We start from the raw sequence: 6,538 nt of genomic DNA on the forward strand, positions 1-6,538 counted from the left end.
TTTGGGTGTTGAGTTTGAGAAGTTCCTTATAGATCTTGGATATCAGCCCTTTGTCTGTAGTGTCATTTGCAAAAATCTTCTCCCATTCCGTGGTTTGCCTCTTAGTTTTGTTGACTGTTTCCTTTGCTGTGCAAAAGCTTTTTATCTTGATGAACTCCCAAAAGTTCATTTTCGCTTTTGTTTCCCTTGCTTTTGGGGACGTGTCTTGAAAGAAGTTGCTGTGGCCGATGTCAAAGAGGTTACTGCCTGTGTTCTCCTCTAGGATTTTGATGAATTCCTGTCTCACAGTGAGGTCTTTCATCCACTTTGAGTTTATCTTTGTGTATGGTGTTAGAGAATGGTCGAGTTTCATTCTTCTGTATATAGCTGTCCAATTTTCCCAGCACTATTTATTGAAGAGACTGTCTTTTTCCATTGCATATTTTTGTTGAAAATTATTTGACCATAGAGTTGAGGGTCCATATCTGGGCTCTCTATTCTGTTCCATTGGTCTGTATGTCTGTTTTTGTGCCAGTACCATGCTGTCTTGGTGATCACGGCTTTGTAACACAGCTTGAAATCGGACAACATGATGCCCCCAGCTTTGTTTGGAGGAGATTATGCTAAGTGAAGTAAGTCAAGCAGAGAAAGTCAATTATCATATGGTTTCACTTATTTGTGGAACATAAGGAATAGCATGGAGGACATTAGGAGAAGGAAGGCAAAAATGAAGGGGGAGAGGAACCAGGAGAGACTATGGACTCTGAGAAACAAACTGAAGGTTTTAGAGTGGAGGGGGTTGGAGGGATGGGTTATCCCCAGTGATGAGTATTAAGGAGGGCATGTATTGCATGGAGCACTGGGTGTTATATGCAAACAACGAATCATGGAACACTACATCAAAAACAAATGATGTACTGTATGGTGACTAACATAAAATAATAAAATAAAATAAAAACCCCTCATCCATAGGTGTTGATGCCAGATTGTCACTTTCAGAGTTTTAAGAGAACATTTCTGTCACTTCTAATGGTGAGTAGAAAAAAGTATAATTTTATCCTCTTTCCTACCATCACAAACATCACCACCACCACCAATCACAACATGAATGAAGTAATAATCTTTAGTCTAGGCCAAAGAAAATTGCCCAGAGTGTTATATGTTGTGCTTATATTTTGTAATTATCATATATTAGTGAATAGAACCAGAGTGTGACTAGGATGGGTGCACCAAAGTTGAATAGAACCAGAGTGTGACTAGGATGGGTGCACCAAAGTTGAAAAGCTACTAAAGTAGTTACTTTTTTCCCCCTATTTTAGAGCAAGTCACAAGGTTTCTAATAGCGATAACTATCTGTTATTTTGTCTGTGACTTACGTATGGCTTTTAGTTTGGTTCTATATAAAAATTTTTTGGTCTAAGTTAGTCTAAAGTTACTTGAAAGTAAACTTTTGAGTATCATTTTTAAAATATTAACTATAAAACACATATGATACATAGTCAAAAATTCTTGAACAGATAGGGCAAAGAAATACTCAAGGAAATGTTGGATTTTTTAAATAAAATTATCTGCAATTTGAGGAATATGAAGAGTGTTGAAAGGAAAAATTGCTAGGAATGTCCATTCATTATATTACTTGTCACTACTCATAGACTTGCAAACAATCTGGTATTGGAAGAATTTTCTGAGAAATGAATAAGATATTTAAAATCCTGTATTAGTGAATTATTAACATTGAAAAGGGGAGATTAAAATCTTGGAATCTGATATTGATGACTTTATCATCTAAAGGAAAACTTATGCCAGGAGTATGATACTTCTTCATTAGGATTTCGGAACATATTTTTCCCTTCGAAATTTTCCTTTCTTTTTTTCTTCCTCCAGAAAATATGCTTCTAAAACACCTCTCAACTTTGCATTTAATGAACATTTAAAGCTGCTTTATCTTGGCTCTCTGTCAGTCCAAAATTCAACTTGATTTATAACCTAACACCTTACCAAACATTAGAAATATTAAACCTATAGAGTAATGTGTCATATGTTCTTTATTAAATAAAGTTCCCTAGTTAGTGAACTGTTTGTCATATTTCATGGCACTTGACTGATATATTAAATTACTGGTGTGTTTCATCAGAAAGAACTCAGAATTCAGTCAATAGATTTGGTGTATAATCCCAGTTTGCTTGATTAACTTATCTAACTAAAGCAGGTTTTGAAATTCTTATGTAAAAATGAGGAGATTGCATTAGATGACTATGATCCATCTGACTTTTAAAGCCTCTGATTCTGAAATCATATGAGGATGATAAACAAAAATTCAGGGAATTTGCTTGGGTGTGGTTGAATAACATTACATTTGGCATCTCCCCGCAGTACATCAGAGTGTTTTATTTTCATTAACATCTTTAATAGGGAAAACACAATTTATTTGTAAATATAAACATTACTAATAAATGATACTTTAAAAGTAATGGCATAAACACTGTGAAATTAGCAAAAGAACTTTAAATTAGGAGAAATAAAGTTGGTTATTCAAGAGAGATAAATAAAATCTTGTGCATCTAAAGAAATCCCAACCAGATAATAGAAAAAGTTTTGGAAAACATTATTGGATATAGGAACAAAGTAAAAAGAAGGAATCAGTCACTTATTAATTACAGTAAAATATTCTAGGACAAAGTTACTATAATTCTAGGCCACAGACACAGATACCGTATACACCTGCCAAATTTTATAGCCAATAACCTTTGTGATTCAGAGGCCTAGGGAGGCAAATTTAAGATATATAAACAGATAATATGGGATTTTGACTTTTTAGGGTTATTATTGAAAAATTATCAGATAAATACATTTTTCCACCAACACATTATTGTAGCAGCTAACTATTAATGAGAGGTTGAAGCATGTGCCAAGAATTGCTGTAAGCATATTACATGCATTCACTCATCCAATTCTGCAAAAATCTATATAAGGATTTTTGCTATTATTATTGACATTTTACAGATGAATAAATTGAAGTCATACAGCCAGGAAGTAGTGGAAGAGTTAAACCCAGTTTTACTCCAGAGCCCTTAATTGTTAAGCACTTTGTCTATGATTCTTTGTTGTGCTTATATTTTGTAATTATCATATATTAGTGAATAGAACCAGAGTTGGTCAGCTTTGAACACATTTTGCAAAGCAGGGCTTTATTAGAGCTGAACTTTAATGGACTGCTCAGGGAAATCACATTTCCATTAGATTTTATATGTAGGCTCCAAAACTCATTGACGGCAACATTGTTTCTTGTGAGTAGTCAAAAAGTTTGTGCTCTGTACTGGTATTTTCCATTTTTAATAGTGATGGAAATCTAGTTAATTTTTCAGTTGTATACAGACTATTATCTCACCCAATGTCTTACTATTATAGAAGTTCTGACATCACTAAATAAACAGTTAAAACTTATTGATCTTATATGTTATGTAGTATTATCTTTAGCTATGTTCTCTCATATTCACTGAGAAGTTCTTGGTCAATTTATTCCAAGCTTATTGGTTCATTTTTCAGCATGAAGTGATTTAAACTCATAACAATACCTACTGAAATAAACATTTTTAGTCCTGCATAGTATTAAATGTCTTACTTTTGCTTGTTTAAATTTTCATCATAACCCACAAGTATTATGACCATCACTTATTATCACATTCCCTGAACCAATAAACATCATTCTTCTTTTTCTCAATAGTTAATTCTAGTCACAAATCAATTTTAGAATGTTAGTTGTGGAGGCTCCCTAAAATCCATTTGGCTCAAATTCTCATTTTCAGAGATACCGGACAGTAAAAATTACTTGCTCAGGTTATAATAATAATTATTCTTATTGTAAATATAGTAATAATACTAAAATTATAAGAAAACTAATAGTTGCTTGATTTTTAAACTTACAGAGCACCTTTACATACATTATTTCATTGATCTTCTTGAAGCTTCTGTGACTAGGTAGAACAAGTGTGGCTATTATAAAACCATCAGTGGGAAAAGACAAGTGTACAGAAGTTAGGTGATTTTTCTCATGCTCATAAAAACTACAAATAGAAGACAGGGATTCAAATTCAAAACTTCTGTTCCTCTTATCTTACACTAGCACACTGCTTTCCTTTATAAAATAATTATAAATACTTGCATATTCTCAAGGTGATAAAGAACATATAATGAATACCCATGCATTCAATACCCAATTTAAGAAAGAAAACATGATTGAAACAATTGATGGACTCAACATATTCCTCTACAATTTATTTATTCATTTATCTTTCAGTGGATATTTTGGTCTTACAACAATGTTGTGACAGCATGAATGTCCCTATATTTTTATTTGAACATATATAGAAGGAGTAGAAGTCCTTAGAGTTTGCATATTTCCAATTTTGTTTGGTACACCATGCTGCCCTTATCTGGTGTGCATAAGATATTGTTGTTCTTTGTTGTCAGCAACACTTACTCTGTGTGTGTGTGTGTGTGTGTGTGTGAGAGAGAGAGAGAGAGACAGAGAGAGAGAGACAGAGAGAGAGAGCAAGAGGTGGGATTTTATTTTAATTTGGCCAATTTTATGCAGGGGAGGAGTAAAGTGATTTTTTTCTTATGGTGCTTTTTATTTACATATTTCTGATTACTGATGAAGCTTAACATATTTTCAAATAAACACACACACACACCCCTTTTCAATTTCTTTCTTTCTTAAGGAATTGCCTGTACATAATCTTCACCTCTTTTTTTTGATGGCATGTTTTTTTATCTTATTGATTAATGGGAGTTCTTTACAAATTTAGGATAAAAACTATTTGCATATTGTGCTTTAATTATATTTTTCCCAGTGTTTGACTTTTATGTTCACTTACATATTGCCTTTTTTTAAGAGTTAAAATTTTTTTAATGTCTAATTTTTTTATCTTTCTTTTTCTTGTTTTTAGCTACTTAAACCTTGTTTGATTAACATTTCCCTTCCCTGAGACAACAGAACTATTCTCTTACACATTATTTTATAAGTTTTAAAGGTTTTATTCTTATAGATTTTGTAGATATATGGAAATACAAGTGTATTCTGTTACCTTACTAATATCAGTTATTAATTCTAATAGTTTTTCTTATAAAAAAGTTTTAAAGTTTTGACATGTACTTTTACTTTTAATGAGCCTTGAAATGGATTTTTTTGTGTGTATCCTGTAGGTATGAATCCAATTTAGTTTATTACATGAATAAGTGTCCCAGCACCATTGACTGAATAGCATACCCTTTTCTACAGATTTGGTTTCCTTTATCACATAACTGATATGTTATATCACTACAAGGTGAGCTTATTCTACTTAACTTATTTCAATCAATGATATAACTGTATTTATTTCTACCTGCATATTTTGTGATTTCTATTTCTTTCTTTAAGTTTGTTTTAATGTTCCTCTTTTTTTCTTTGTTACAAGTAAAACATGGTTTTTTAAATAGTTACTGAAAATTTAACATGTTTTCTTAACCAATCTAAAATAAATTAATATCTCCACCTTTCTTCAGAACAACCCCCCAATATATAATGCTCTACATTTCATTAATTTGACAGTTTTTGCATCTGAATGATTATAAATATTACTACTCAGAGTGGTAGCAGAGTAACTGAAACCCGGGTGATGAGTGGCACTGTTAAAGCCAGAACCACCCCCCAACCCACAAAAAACCCCACAAAATCCTGCTTTCCTGACCTCTTTTTGAAGCTCTTCATGAGTAAAATGTGACCGGATATGTTTGATGTAACATTCCTGTGTTCGCCCTTCAAAGTAAAAAAAATGTCATTTCAAAGTGGAGGAATTTATTTTATATATATATTTTAAAAGACTATAAGAGTACACCACACACAAAAATAGACACAAAATGGTTGAAAGACCTAAATGTGAGACAGGAGTCCATCAAAATCCTAAAGGAGAACACAGGCAGCAACCTCTTGGATCTCAGCTGCAGCAACTCCTTCCTAGAAACATTGCCAAAGGCAAGGGAAGCAAGGGCAAAAATGAACCATTGGGACTTCATCAAGATAAAAAGCTTTTGCACAGCAGAAGAAACAGTCAACAAAACCAAAAGACAATCGACAGAATGGGAGAAGATTTTTGCAAATAACATATCAGATAAAGGGCTAGTAGCCAAAATCTATAAAGAACTTCTTAAACTCAACACCCAAAGAACAAATGATCCAATCAAGAAATGGGCAGAAGACATGAACAGACATTTTTCCAAAGAAGACATCCAAATGGCCAACAGACACATGAAAAAGTGCTCAACATTGCTCGGCATCAGGGAAATCCAAATCAAAACCTCAATGAGATACCACCTCCCACCAGTCAGAATGGCTAAAATTAACAAGTCAGGAAACGACAGATGTTGGCAGGGATGCGGAGAACGGGGAACCCTCCTACACTGTTGGTGGGAATGCAAGCTGGTGCAGCCACTCTGGAAAACAGTATGGAGGTTCCTCAAAAAGTTGAAAATAGAGCTACCATACGATCCAGCAATTGCACTACTGGGTACTTACCCCAAA

At 33.3% G+C, this 6,538-nt stretch overlaps 1 long non-coding RNA gene across 1 annotated transcript in view; it reads left to right on the top strand.

Moving 5' to 3' along the window:
• Nucleotides 1-6,538, top strand: part of LOC145716262 (uncharacterized) — a 90,595-nt gene that overhangs the window by 1,820 nt on the left and 82,237 nt on the right. The window contains exon 2 of the long non-coding RNA XR_014138831.1: nt 952-1,011. This is a non-coding gene — a long non-coding RNA (uncharacterized LOC145716262). The remainder of the gene's footprint in view (nt 1-951; nt 1,012-6,538) is intronic.

The sequence above is a fragment of the Leptonychotes weddellii genome, chromosome 1 (assembly GCF_054177405.1).
Source record: "Leptonychotes weddellii isolate Sample4059 chromosome 1, ASM5417740v2, whole genome shotgun sequence".
Taxonomy (NCBI): Eukaryota; Metazoa; Chordata; class Mammalia; order Carnivora; family Phocidae; genus Leptonychotes; species Leptonychotes weddellii.